Genomic DNA, 14,973 nt, shown 5'->3' with positions numbered 1-14,973 from the left:
GGGAAAGAGACAGGAAAAAGCATCCTGCACAGGGTTCAGTCATGGTGTTCAGTCATGGTAGGGTTCCTTCATCCAGTCCTCCAGGCCCTCAGGATCCTGAGTATCAACATGCATGTGTGGTATGTTTGTAGGTCAACCGCCAGGAGACTCGAACTGCGACTGGCATGTGGCTTCCAGTTCCAGAGTACAACATGCTACCAGTGGCACTACAGAGGGTAGGCCAAATTCTATGCTTTTAACACTGTAATTTATAGTCAGAAATGCCAAAAACATACTGCCAAAAACAGAAACAACCAAGATGTCCTTCAGTAGGTGAATGGATAAACTGCAATACATTCAGACAATGGAATATTATTTTCATGATAAGAAGAAATGGGCATCAGTACAATGGTAAGGCACGAAGCTGTGAGGCTCACTCCATGGTGAGGTTCTCTGTTTGTTTCCACAGCCTTCTCCCTGAGTATACTGGACACACACATGCACACGATTCAAGTCTGGCTGGGGGTGGATCACAACATCAAGACCTTGTTGGGGGTACTGTCTCTCAAGCTTATGAAAGAACGAACTATACTTTAAAAGAAAAATAATAAATGCTCCAATTATATATAAAGAGGAGCCAGCAGGTGATGCGGTGCTTAAGGTACTAGACTCCCACACAGCTGATTGCAGTTTGAGTTCCAGACCTGATGGCCTGAAAATCATGCCGGGTTCGTGCATGCATGCCCAAAATTCCAAGAAGAGAATGGAGAAGGCTTTGCGGCAGGGCCATCACCCCTGGCAGGGGATTTCCCACTTTCCCTCTCTAGGTCCCTCTCTGGTGAGCACACATACAATGCATGCATAACCTTAAAAAAAAAAAAAAAAAAAAAAAAAAAGAATCAATGGTTGACAGGGGTTTTGGGGAAGAAGGAATGGAGAAGCAGAGCACAGAGGACGTTTAAGTTAGTGAAATTATACTGTATAGTAAGTATACTGTATAGTATAGTTTCACTAACTATACTAGGGGTTTGGACAGATTTATAAACCACAACACTAAGAATGAACTCTACATAAAAAGGACTCTGTTGAAAATGGGATGTCAATGTATTAATAGGTTCATCAGCTATAACAAATGCACTACTTGGGGTGAGGTGGGTGTAGACATTTGGCATTAGGCATTTGTCCCAACCCACAGAACCGTTACTCAGTGTTATTCACAGAATTTGTTATTCGTGGCAGCCTGTGGTTCAGATGCCCCACCCAGTCTACCTGAAAAAAATGCCAGTTATGTGGGTGTGTGCTCAAGATCCTGAAAAGCTAGAAGGCTAGGGGAAGGAAATTGCAGCATGACCAGACTCTGTAGAGGGTGCTTTTCGCTCTCTCACACTGTTGCTCACTCAAGCCTGCTATCCTAAATTTTTTTAAAAAGGAAAGAAAGTAACATTTCTGTATTATTCCACACAAAAAGAGTGAACTCTTATGTTAACTAAAGTATCACATCAATATTGGCTCATCAATTGGAATGTGTACCAAATTAATGCAAGACTTTAACAATGTTGACAACAGGACAAACTGGGGCAGAGGGAAACAGAAACTTTATACTTTGTTCCATTTTTCTACAAACCTAAAAAAACATTCTGTTAATTTTTTAAGTACCGAGGAAACTTGTTAGCTTGGAGTATCTGGGGACCAACTCTGCCTTCATGAAAGGGAAGCCCAGCTGAAAATGAAGCCCACAGAGCCAGTACAGAGAAAATAATGTGCCCAGGTACATCAAATAAGCCCCCGGATCCCAGTAGGCCACCGAAAAGTTGCACACTGATTTTTATCACAATGAAATGAACCTATAAAAGGGCAGCAGACAGCATAGCAGTTATGTCACTGGACTCTCACATGGCCAACCATGGTTCAAGTCCAGAACACAGCGGCTTGAAACTCATGCTGAACACATGTATGTGCATGGCCAAGATCAAGGAAGAAAAAAGGAGAAGGGATTGTGGTATGGCAACCGCCCCCCTCACCCACCCCACACACACACAGATGATTTCTCACTTTCCCTCTCACTGTCTCTGTTTCTCTCCTCCAGCACACATGTCATAAGGCAAAAAATCTCTTAAAATAAATATGTTTACATATATAAAAAAATAAATGAACCTATAAAATCTTATTTTTTGCTTTTTCCAGTCAGGACCAGCAGATGGCATAATGGTTATATTGATTAACTCCCACACGGCCTACCACACAGGCACACAGGGCACATGTACATGCATGCCCAAAATCCCGAGAGGAGAAAAGAGAAGGGATTGCGATGTCACCATCCCCCCCTAGGGGGATTTCTCATTTTCTGTCTCTCTGTTTCCCCAGCAAGCACACACACCCTACAGCAAAAATTTCTTTTAAAAAATTGCAGATGGTGCATACACAAACATACATTTACACATGTTTCAGCTACCTTTTGTGAAAATACCTTCATATGGGAACTGGGGTCACAGCACAAAGAAAATAACTGCAGTTAATGGCTCTACTTCTGTACTTCACAGATAAAGTAACATGAGAGTAATTTGTATCACCCTATCCTTTGCTTTTTGAGTACTGAAAACTAGCTACACCTTCCAAGTTGCAATACAGGATATCATTGGTGCTGCTGGTAAATTTTAGACACAGAATAACCTTACCATGAATTAGCCAAAACCTCAATGTTTTCAAAAAGTTTCAAGGAGCATGTAAAAAGAAAAAAAAAAAAAAAGCTTTTGATTGTTTCATTTCAAAGAAAGCTTCAGTCAACAATTACTTTTTTTTTTTAAGGAAGATTTTTGCTATAGGGTACATGAGCTCACTGGAGAGACATAAAAAGACAGACAGAAATCATCCCCCATGGGGGATGGCCATACCACAGTCCCTTCTCGATTCTCCTTTTGGGATTATGGGCACACATCTCTCAAAAAAAAAAAAAAAAAAAAAAAAAAAAAAAATTTTTTTAAAAAATAGTTGTCATTTTTTTTTTTTTTGAGAGGTTTTTCACTACAGGGCACGTGTGCTTGCCAGACAGACAGAGACAGAGAGACAGAAAGCGAGACATCACCCCCCAGAGGGGATGGCCATGCCGCAATCCCTTCTCCTCCATTCTCCTCTCGGGATCTTGGGCACGTACGCACACGCGCCGGGCGTGGGTTTTAAGTCACCGGGTCCGGGACGCAAACCGCGGTCGACTACATGGGAGTCCAGCGACATAGCCATTACGCTAACTGCTGGTCCCAGAAATAGCTGTCATTTTAAAACATTATACAGGATAAATGGCCTACCCGTGCTGACAACTATCACTAAACAATTCTATTTAGGTTTTCAGAACATTTTAATTATTTTTATTAATTATTTCTCATAACTAACCTGAAATGTAAAATTCTCATTTCTAAGAAAAGAACATGTAGGTCAATGGCCAAGATATATTTAGACATATTTAGATAGACATATTAGGACAGTTTCTGAATTTCTAAACTGCTGCTTAGCCTAAGACTAGATCATGCTATACAAGTAACCTCCATTAATCAAACATGAAAGTTTTAAACGTGGATCCTTAAAAAAGAGAATTAGATTACACACTTGTTTTTTCTTAGGTTTTTTCCCATAGGGAGCATGTGTTCACCAGAGACAGACAGAGAATGGGAAAGTGAGAAATCATCCCTAGAAAGGAAGGTCATAGCCACACCACAATCCCTTCTCCAAATATTCTCTTCTCTCAAGATTTTGAATACACATGCAGACAAGCCTGATGTGATTTTCTTTTTTTTTTTTTTTTTTGCTATAGTGCGCATGCACTCGTCAGAAAGACAGAGAGACAGAAAGTGAGAAATCACCCCCTAAGTGAGATGGCCACATCACAATCCCTTCTCCAAATATTCTCTTCTCTCAAGATTTTGAATACACATGCAGACAAGCCTGATGTGATTTTCTTTTTTTTTTTTTTTCTGGAGAGACTTTTGCTATAGGCTGCATACACCTGCCAGTGAGACAAAGAGAAAGAAAGTGAGAAATCACCCCCTAAGTGAGATGGCCACATCACAATACCTTCTCCATTCTCCTCTAAGGATTTTGGGCACACACCCACACATGCATAGCATGAGTTTCAAGTCACTGGGTGCAGGACTAGAACCACAATGGACCATGTGAGGGTCCAGCGACTTGACCACTATGCCACCTACTGGCCCCCCAATGTGATTTTCAAGCAGCCAGGTTCAGGACTCAAACCATGGTCAGCCATACAGGGGTTCAGCACCTTAACTACCACATTACCTGCTGACCTAAAAGCATAACATTTTAATACAAACTGCTTTAAAATAAAATTTCCTGGGCTAGCTCTGTGTATCAGGGGTAATGCATTGCTCAGAAAGTAGAACTGTCATCGTAACCATAGTTGGAATTCCTAAATCAATCAGGGCACATGTATGTGTCCCCAGGATCTAGCTGGCTACAGGACCGGAGAGAGAAAATCTCTGCATGACCAGGAATTTCCTCCATTCTCTTCTTGGGATTTTGGACATGCACGCACACACTCCAGGTGTGAGTTTCTAGCTACCACATGGGAATACAACGACCAGCCATTATGCCAACTGCTGGTCCCTGTAATAAGTACTTTTTAGAGTAGGTTCTTTTTTTTTTTAAACACATAGCAGTCATCTTTTATTGGATGTGAATTCTCGACTGGGATATGAAAGTACTCAAGATCCTTTGGAGGGGTGCCAAGCCAAGGAGATGAAGGTCTGGTTCAGTGTATGACCTCCATGCTGGCCCTCTTCAGTGGTATTTACGTCCCCGCTCATGTGTGAGTTCCTTACAGGAAAGGCAGTAGCTGAAGAGCACATAAGCGGCCAGCACCATAGAAACCCCAGCAACACCCCCTTTCTTCACGTTGATGTACTTGTTGTAATACCAGTTGTAACCTCTCTGAGATGCTCCAGCAATGCCTTTAGGGGTAAAATCCCGCATCAGTATCCAGCTTGGCAGCTCCCCAAGTTTGACATCCATGAGTTTCTTTTCCTTTACTGGTACGACTGACGCCATCTTGGAGTCCTGGTGTCCATTCCCTCCAATTATTTTTAAAGACAGTGTCTGGGGACCAGCAGTTAGCATAATGGCTATGTCGCTGGACTCCCATGTAGTCGACTGCAGTTCAAGTCCCAGACCCTGTGGCTTAAACTCATGCCTGGCACATATGCGTGCGTGCCCAAGATCCCGAGACAATGAAGGAGAATGGGCTATGGCAATGAAGGAGAATGGGCTGTGGCGTGGCCACCCCGCCTGGGGCAATTTCTCGCTTTCTGTCTCTGTTTCTCTCTTTCTGGCGAGCACACACACCCTATAGCAAAATCCTCTAAAAAAAAAAAAAAAAGACAGTGTCTCACTCAAGCTCATGATCCTCTTGACAGTTTCTCAGTTTGTTTGGACTATAGACCACCGCACCTGGACTTCGGGTTGGACCAGGATTCAAAACTGGGCCTCCCTTCTGGTCCTAGTTCAGGAACAGTCTTAGCACATCTTAGCAGCACAGTTGGGCTTCATTTAAAAATTATAAGGACAAACTCTGTCGGGAAGTGAATAATCCTTTACCTCAGCAGTCACTTTATCTACAAATGTATCATTAACATAAGCTGTTCTTATATTCATAACAATGACAAACTTTGGAAATGAGTTATTTTTGCAGAATAGTAACCACAACATATGCAAATAGCGGCACAGCACTGCTTAGATTGATGGCTCAACTAGTAGGAGCTACTAGTGCTTAAATAACAGCAGCAGCTACTTCATAAATATAAGTGCTGCTGATTTAATAACATTCCATTGTTTTGATTCATTTTATAAAAACCACACAGCCACCATTCCTTTGATATCATTAATATTACATTTGAAGTATACAGTTTTCCATACACACTTAATTAAAATTATGCCCATGGAACGCCAAATGGTTAATAAAACTGTGCTGTACAGGGAGGTGGGAAGAAGTTATTAAGCAAGGTAGTTATGATTTAGTCTCACAGCAACCTAGTCTAAGCAAATTTTTAAGTGTGTTTTTTTGTGTGTTTTTAACATCAGCTTGGCTTCAGAATTCAAAAATTGTTAACTGGCTTAAAGTTTAAAAACAACAGGTCCTCAAAAAGTTAGTGGAAAATGTGTATTACAAAAAACTACACACCAATATTAATCTTATCACACTAAAATAAACTTGTACTTTAATTTCATTTTTCCACAGACTTTTTTAAGTTCCATCATGTTTAATCATTTTATTTTTGTGGGGTTTTTTGTTGTTAAGGCTTTTTTGCTATAGGGTTCATGTACTCCCTGGAGACAGACAGTGAGAAATCACCCACTTTGGGGGATGGACACACAGCAATCCTTTCTCCATTCTCCTCCTTGGATTTTGGACATGCAAAAACACACACCTGGCATCATTTTCAAGCCTCCAGGTCTGGGACTCAAATCGCAGTCGGCCATGTGGGAGTCCAGTGTCTTTATTTCTTTTTTTTAGTATTTTATTTTATTTTTAAATTATTTTGTTTAACTGTATTATTATTACTATTATTTTCCAGTTTGATCAGAGAGAGAAAGAGAGGGAAAATGAGAAAGCAAGACACTAGGTCCTAGACTTGAACTGCAGTCGACCATGTGGGAATCCAGCGTCCTTAACCACCATGATACCTGCCGGCCTCGGGAGTCCAGTGTCTTAATCACCATGCCACTTGCTGGTCCCATAACCATGTGTTTATTAATGAATCTGAGATTCAAAAATTATGCACTATCCTAGCACCAAAACTCAAGGTGATTGGGCTGCTTATACACTATTGGAAAAACATTTATCATATGGACAAAACTTTGAAGAAAATAACCAAAGTCATGAGACCACCAAAGAGAACATAGCTAACTCTAAATGACAGAAGCTTCTGTCTCCAAGACAGTTAGGATATTAAACACATTATAGCATGCTTCTACTGATAACTCATTTTTCAAAGCAGTAGTCATTTCCTGAATAGCTGGAACCAAAATTTAAATATCAAAATCCATGATAATCAGTTACGGTTCTTTAAACTACTCTTAGCTCTTGGTTCAACTTTGCCTACTCTACAAGTAGACACTCTTAAGAAAACGTCCAAGTTAAGGTATTTTGAAGTTTGGCTGGGTTTTGTTTCTAAGATACAAACAAGAACAGGTGACGAGGAACATGCCGACTAGAAACCAAAAGACAAATTCCAACGCCTGAAAATAAAGCTAGAATGAAGCAGGCTTTCAAACAGTATTGTATGCCTACATCCTGCTAGTTTTGGCAAATGTCACAAAAAAATGTTTAAGTTACTACAAAGGGGCCAGACAGTGGTGTGTATGGTGGGTAGGCAGCTGGATCCCACATGGTCAATTTCACAGTTCAAGTCCCAGGCCTAGCTGCTTGAAAAACAATCTGGGCTTGTGTGCGTCCGTGCCCCAAATCCCTAAAGGACAATGAAGAAGGGACTGAAGACTAGCCATCTCCCTGGGGGTGGTTTCTCATTTTCCCTCTCTGTCTGTTAATTTGTCTCTCGCTGGCAAGCATGTGCACCCTATAATGAAAGAACTTAAAAAAAAAAGTTATTATTTTTTAATAATTATTTATTTTCATTTATTATTATTTTCAATGTGATCAGAGAGAGAGAAAGCGAGAAAGTGAGGTGCCAGGTCTGGAACTCAAACCATGGTTGGCCATGTGGGAATCCAGTGCCTTTAACCACCATACATCCTGCCACCTCCCCCCCCAAAAAAAACAAGTTACTAAAGGTGATAAAGTTTAATAGAAGCTAATGGTGGGGGAGAATCACAATACTAGTAATTATCCAAGAAAATAATACCTAACAATTAGTTAATACCTAAGTCCAACTGCACAGTAGGCCACCATACCACCACCAGCTGGCCCAAAAGGGTGATTTTTAAAGCAAACGAAGGGACCAACAGATGGCATAGAGGTTACAGCTCCGGACTCCCACATGGCCAACGTGGACCTGGTGGCTCCAAAATCACACTGAGTACTTGTGCATACCTGCCCACGATAACAGGGAGGAAAAGAGATTTCCACATAGCCATCCCCTTAGGGGGTGATTTCTCACTTTCTCTCTCACTGCTTCTGTCTTGCTCTGTCTCTGGAGGCAAGTGCATGCACCCTAAGGCAAAAACTAATAATTTATAAATTTTAAATTTCTACAAAGGGGAAAAGGGGGAACAAATAGCAAATTATGATAAAAAGTTTTAAAAAGAAAAAAAAAAAAACAATTTGGGTACAGTGGGTGGCATAATGGTTAATACACTGATTTCCACAGGGCCGATTGCGATTCAAGTCCCAGACCTAGCAGCTTGAAAACAATGCCAGGCATCTGTGCATGCATGCCCAAAATCCCAAAAGGATGTTGAAGAGGCTATCCCCCTGGGGGGTGATTTCTCATTTTCCCTCTCTCTGTCTCGTGCACATGCTCAACAAAATCTTTAAAAAAAAAAAAAAAATCAGGGCGAACAGGTAGCTTGGTGGTTGAAGCTCTAGATATCCACATGGCCAACCACGGTTTGAGTTTCAGACCTGGTGGCTTGCTTTCGCACTTTCCCTCCCCCTGTCTCTGGTGAGCACACATGCCCTATAGCAAATTTAAAAATAATGATGATAAACAAAACTAGTAAGTAAGTAAATCTTTAAAAATAAAATTTTAGGGACTAGCATGTGGTATAGCAGATATGTTGCTGAACTCCCACATGGCCGACAGCAGTTCTAATCCCAGATCCGATGGCTTGAAACACAGTGGGCACATATGCGTGCATGCCCAAGATCCCAAAGAGAATGGAGGAAAAGTGATTGCAGCATGGCCATCCACCCAGTGGAGGGTGATTTCTCACTTTCTGTCTCACCATCTCTCTCTTTCTTCAGAAAGCACATGCATCCGAAGGCCAAAACCTTTAAAAAATAAATAATAAAATTTTACTGGGCTGTGAGGCAAGGGAGAAAGGAAGGAAATTACCTGTGTATATGTTTTTTACACAATCCCACTATACAACAATCACTCATAAACACAAGGATCATATTTACCAGCTCACACACAGTTCCTTACACATAATAAATATTTAATATTTGCTGAATTGGCCAGCCCTTGGCCTAGTGGTTAGGACAGTTGGATACCACATGGCCTGTTTTTCAAGTGCATGTGTGCCCAAAATCTCAAAAGGATGGAAAAATGGAGGAGAAGGAATTGTGGTGTGGCCATTTTCCATGGGAAGAGGGAATGCTTTCTCCATTCCCCACCTCACCTGTGTCTCCAGCGAGTACATACACTAAAAAATTTTTTTAACAATTTAGAATTGGGGCCAGCAGGTGGTGTGGTAGTTAAGGGAACTGGATTCTCACTGGCTGACCACAGTTCGAGTCCCAGACCTGGTGGCTTGCTTTCGCACTCCCCATCCCACTCTCTCTCACCCTGTCCCTCTCTGGTGGCCAAATTTAAATAAGTAAATAAATAAATAAATAAGGTTAAATGAAATAATTCTTTACAAAAAAATAAAATAAAATAAGTTAAAATTGGGGCCAGCAGGTGGCATGGTGGTTAAAGGCACTAGATTCCCACATGGCCAACTGCGGTCTAAGTCCCGGACCTGGCGGCTTGCTTTCTCGCTTTCCCTTTTTCTCTCTGTCTCTCTCTGGTCAATTTTTTTAAAATAACAACAAATAGAATTAAATAATTCTAAAAATAAAATAAATAAATAGTAATTTAAAATAACATTCTTAAGGGTTTTGCCATAGGGTGCATGCACTTGCCAGAAAGGAGACAGAGACAGTGAAAGGGAAAATGAGAAATCATCCTCCGCCCCACGGCGGGGCCAGGCCACAATCCCTTCTTCTCCCTTCTCCTCCTGGGATGTCGGGCAGGCACACACACAGGCCTGGCATGATTTCTGAGTCACAAGGTCTAGGACTCAAACCATGGTCAGCAATGTAGGAGTCCAGCACCTTAACCACTATGCCGCCTGCTAGCCCTAAAAATTATGTAAAATAATTTAAAAATGAAAAATGTGTTGGCTGGAGGTCGGCAGGGGGCGTGGTGGTTAAGGGCACTAAACTCTCACATGGCTGAATGCGGTTTGAGTCTTGGACCTAATGGTGTGCTCTCTCTCTCTTACTGTGTCCCTCTCTGGTCAAATTAAAATAAAGAAAGAAAGTTTTAAAAAATGTGTGGGCTGGTGGTCAGCAGGTGGTGTAGTGGCTATGGTGCTGAATTTCCACATAGTCTGCTAGACGTAAAAATAATTTTAAATAATTTAAAAATTAAAAAAGTGTGTGAGTGGGACCAGCAAATGGCGTAATGGTTACACTGCTGGACTTCCATGCAGTCAATCACTGTTCAAGTCCCAGACCTATCTGCTTAAAACTCATGCCGGGTGCATGTGTGTGCATGCCCAAAATCCTGAGAGGAGAATGGAGAAATGAGGCATGACTATACCCCAGGGGGTGATTTCTCTCTTTCTGTCTCTATCGTTCTGTCTCTCCAGCAAGCACACACACACTATAGCAAAAAATCTCTCAAATAAAAAAAAAAATAAGAAAAACATGCTCAAAATCCCAAAAGGAGAAAGGATTGCAACATGGCCTTCCCCAGATGCAGGATGCCTCTCTCTCCGGCATGTACATGCATCCTAGGGGGAAAAAAAAAATCTAAAAAATAAATAAAAAAAAACACACACACACACACACACACACACACACAACATGCATCCTAGGGGGAAAAAAAAAATCTAAAAAATAAATAAATAAATACACACACACACACATATATATGCACACACACACATATATATACACACACACATATATATGAGATCTAAAATATACATATATAGTTTTTCTAATTTCTATACATAATACTAGCTTACTTAAACAGCAATACTCAAATATGCACCAATACCTCAAAACAAATTTTAATTATTTTTCAGAATTCTAGGGGTTTTTTTTTTTTTCTTTTTTGTTTTTAATTGACGCTTTTGCTATAGGGCACGTGCGCTCCCCAGAAAGACAGAGAGAGACAGAGAGACAGAAAGCGAGAAATCACCACCCGGGGGGATGGCCATACCACAACCCTTCTCCTCCATTCTACTCTTGAATCTTGGGCACGCATGTATATGTGCCCAGCGTGAGTTTAAGCCACTGGTTCCAGGACTAGAACTGCAGTGGACTATATGGGAGTCCAGCAACATAGCCATTACACTAACTGCTGGTCCCCAGAATTTTAGTTTTTCCACTAAGAATTTGTAGCATGGATAAAGTTGGCAGGGCACAAACCAAAAATTAAGATTGAACTAAAAACTCCTATAGAATTGCAATATATTAAAAACAACCCTTTTTCCATAACTCATCTTTTAACTCAAAAGGAACTGAAAAAGCTGAACACAAGATATGGTATAAGAAATTTCAAATTGGAAAGGATGAAAGGCCTTCAGAGTGAGGAATTATGAGTAATTCATAGAGCTGGCAGGGCCAGCAGGTGGTGTGATGGTTAAGGTGCTAGACTCCCACATGGGCAACAACTGTTAAGAGTCCCAGATCTGGTAGCTTCCTTCTGCACTTACTTTCTTTCTCTCTCTCTCTCTCTCTTTCTCTCTCTCTCTCTCATGAGCATATGTGCCCTATAGCAAACTTAATAAATAATAATAAATTAAATTAATAAAATTTTTAAAGTAGAGCTATGCAATGATTACGAACAGTTGCTAATATCACAGTGCAAACCAACATTGTATGTCTCCTGATCCAAGAACTTATCATCATCTATAAAGTATATTTACTGCCACCCAAAAAAAAAATTTTTTTGAGAAAATATACATTATAGAAACTGAATATGACCAAGACTAAATTTAAAACCAATTAACAAGAACCTAAAGCAGTCAGAGAAATATGTTTACTACCACCACTGGAATGTTATTAGTAAATTCAGATAGTGGGAAAACTCAAGTTTCTTCAACAGATAACGCTGGGGGAGGGAACTGGAGGGGAAGCCTATAGATTACAAAACAATTCATGGACTTTATTTGACTCTTAATCTTACTAACTGAAAAAACACATTTAAGAGGGCAAGCAGGGGAACCAGCAGTTAGCATAATGGCTATGTCGCTGGACTCCCACGTAGTCGACCGCGGTTCGCGTCCCGGACCGGTGGCTTAAAACTCACGCCAGGCGCGTGTGTGTGTGTGTGTGTCCAAGATCCCGAGAGGAGAATGGAGGAGAAGAGATTGTGGCGTGACCATCCCCTCTGGGGGGCGGTGATTTCTCGCTTTCTGTCTCTATGTCTCTGTCTGTCTGGCGAGCACACACACCCTATAGCAAAAATCTCTCCAAAAAAATAAAAAAGAGGGCAAGCAGGTGGCATAGTGGTTAAGGTGCTGGACTCCCACTTGGTTGACCACAGTTCGAGTCTTGGACCCAGAAGCTTAAACTCATGCCAGAAATGTGTGTGTGTGCCACATGTGTGCCCAAAATCCCAAGAGAAGAGATTGCAGCATGGTCATTGCCCTAAAGGGGTGATTTCTTGCTTTATGTCTCTCTGGTGAGTATACATGCCCCATGGCAATGAAAAAAAAAAAAGGCATTTAAGTGCTAACAGAAATCTGAACACCGACTACATAACATTAAGGTATTATTACTAATTATTTTTCAATATGATACAGCTATTTAGTTTTCTTTCCTTCAAAAGTGAAGTTGATTAAGGAACTGGAGTGCTAAAAAGTTGGAATACAGAAAAGGAACACTAAAATTAGTGTTAGGAACACTAAAATTAGCTGAATGGATCTGCCCATAAGGTGTTGGATCTGTCCTACCTGGAACTGAAATATAAATTGTGAGACTGCAACCATAAGAAGGGAACAACTTTGCATGCTCGCCAGCCAACCCTTTCTCCACTGATATAAGCCCTATAAATAGGCCACAATGATAATGACTGCTCAAATCACTTCACATTGCAGATACCACTTCTGGCATGTACCTGGCCCAGCACCAGAGCTGTGAATAAACTACCACCAAGTAAGAAGCCAAGGAAGACACCAAGAGCAGAAAATGCACTGGGGCTAAGGAGCTACTTTTTTGTTTTGTTTTGGTTTTGGTTTTGGTTTGGTTTGGTTTTTGTTTTTGTTTTGGAGAGGTTTTCGCTATAGGGCACGTGCACTCGCCAGACAGACAGAGAGAGACATAGAGACAGAAAGTGAGAAATCACTCCCCAGGGGGGATGGCCACGCCACAATCCCTTCTCCTCCATTCTCCTCTCAGGATCTTGGGCACGCACGCACATGCGCCCAGTGTGACTTTTAAGCCACCAGGTCCAGGACGCGAACCACAGTTGACTACATGGGAGTCCAGCGACATAGCCATTACGCCAACTGCTGGTTCCCAACGAGCTACTTTAAAGTACTCAAAAACATCATCAATGTAAATCAAGAAGACAGAGGGACCAGCAGTTGGCATAATGGCTATGTTGCTGGACTTCCATGTAGTCAACCCCTGTTCAAGTCCCAGACCTGGTGGCTTAAACTCAAGCTGTGTGTGTGTGTGTGTGTGTGTGTGTGTGTGTGCCCAAGATCCCAAGAGAAGAATGGAGGAGAAGGGACTATGGCATGGCCATCCCCCCCCCCCGGGGGCAGGGGGTGTGATTTCTTGCTTTCTGTCTCTCTGTCTTGGTCTTTCTGGTGAGTGCATGCGCCCTATAGCAAAAACCTCTCCAAAAAAAAAAAAAGAATTTAAAACATAGGTTCTAAGTTTCCTCCAAGATTCCTGCTCTGGCCATTTTCTACCTCCCTTAGAAGACCAAAAAGGTGGATCCCAACCAGCTCCATGGCACAATGGTCAAGTATTGCTCAAGAGAAGCCAAATCCCACATTGCAATTATGGCTGGAACACCTGGCAGGTCAGACTGAAACATGCCAAGTACACACATGAGTGCCCAGATGTGATGGGCCGAAAGACTGAAGGAAGGCCATCACGGCATGACTAGACTCTGTAGAAAGTGCTCCTCTCTATGTCTCTGTCTTGCATGTACACACACATTCCATTACAAATAAAAATTATAATATAAGGATGGACCACTACATGCTGGGTTCTGAAGTCCCCAAGGTAAATATTGCCAAAAATCTATCCACTATACATACCCCCAAGTGTAAAATTGGGGGTATTGCAAGTTTAGTGGATTACCACTCAGAAAAATGGGAAATCCTTGATGATAAAATGTTGACTTAAGTGGGTCAACAGGTTGTGTGGTGTTTAGGGGGCTGGATTTCCACATGGCTGACTATGGTTCACATCCCAGACCTGATGGCTTGCTTTCTTCCTTTTTCACCCCCCCTACCTATCCACGCATATATGCCCTATAGCAAAACTTTTCAAAAAAAATAAATAAAATTAAACAACTCTTTAAAAAAAAAATGTTGACTTAAGAATAAACTGGGGGTGGGGGGGAGGCGGCCGGCAAGTAGCATGGTGGTTAAGGGCGCTGGACTCCCACATGGCTGACCACGGTTCAAGTCTCAGATCTGGTGGCTTGCTTTCTCACTTCCTCTCTCTCTCTCTCTCTCTCTCTCTGTCTCTCTTTGATCAAACTGGAAAATAACAATGATGATAATAATAAAGTTAAATAAAATAATTCTCGTAAAAAAAAAAGAATAAACTAGAGTAGCATGGTGGTTAAGGGCGCTGGACTCCCACATGGCTGACCACGGTTCAAGTCTCAGATCTGGTGGCTTGCTTTCTCACTTCCTCTCTCTCTCTCTCTCTCTCTCTCTGTCTCTCTTTGATCAAACTGGAAAATAACAATGATGATAATAATAAAGTTAAATAAAATAATTCTCGTAAAAAAAAAAGAATAAACTAGGGGGACTAGCAGATGGTGTAATGGCTATGTCAATGGACTCCCAAGTAGTCTACGGCGATTCGAGTCCCGGACCTGGTGGCTTAAACTGACGCCGGGG

The 14,973-nt window shown here is 41.5% G+C and overlaps 1 protein-coding gene and 1 pseudogene across 3 annotated transcripts in view; both read right to left on the bottom strand.

Moving 5' to 3' along the window:
- ARK2N (arkadia (RNF111) N-terminal like PKA signaling regulator 2N) overlaps positions 1-14,973 on the bottom strand; it is a 98,357-nt gene that overhangs the window by 77,697 nt on the left and 5,687 nt on the right. The window lies entirely within an intron of this gene.
- LOC102488198 (ATP synthase subunit f, mitochondrial pseudogene) lies at positions 4,639-5,055 on the bottom strand (annotated as a pseudogene).

This window comes from Tupaia chinensis, unplaced genomic scaffold (genome assembly GCF_000334495.1).
Source record: "Tupaia chinensis unplaced genomic scaffold, TupChi_1.0 Scaffold000119_2, whole genome shotgun sequence".
NCBI classification, from domain to species: Eukaryota; Metazoa; Chordata; class Mammalia; order Scandentia; family Tupaiidae; genus Tupaia; species Tupaia belangeri.
The sequence above is the reverse complement of the archived record's forward strand: the minus strand, read 5'-3'. Positions and strand labels throughout refer to the sequence as shown.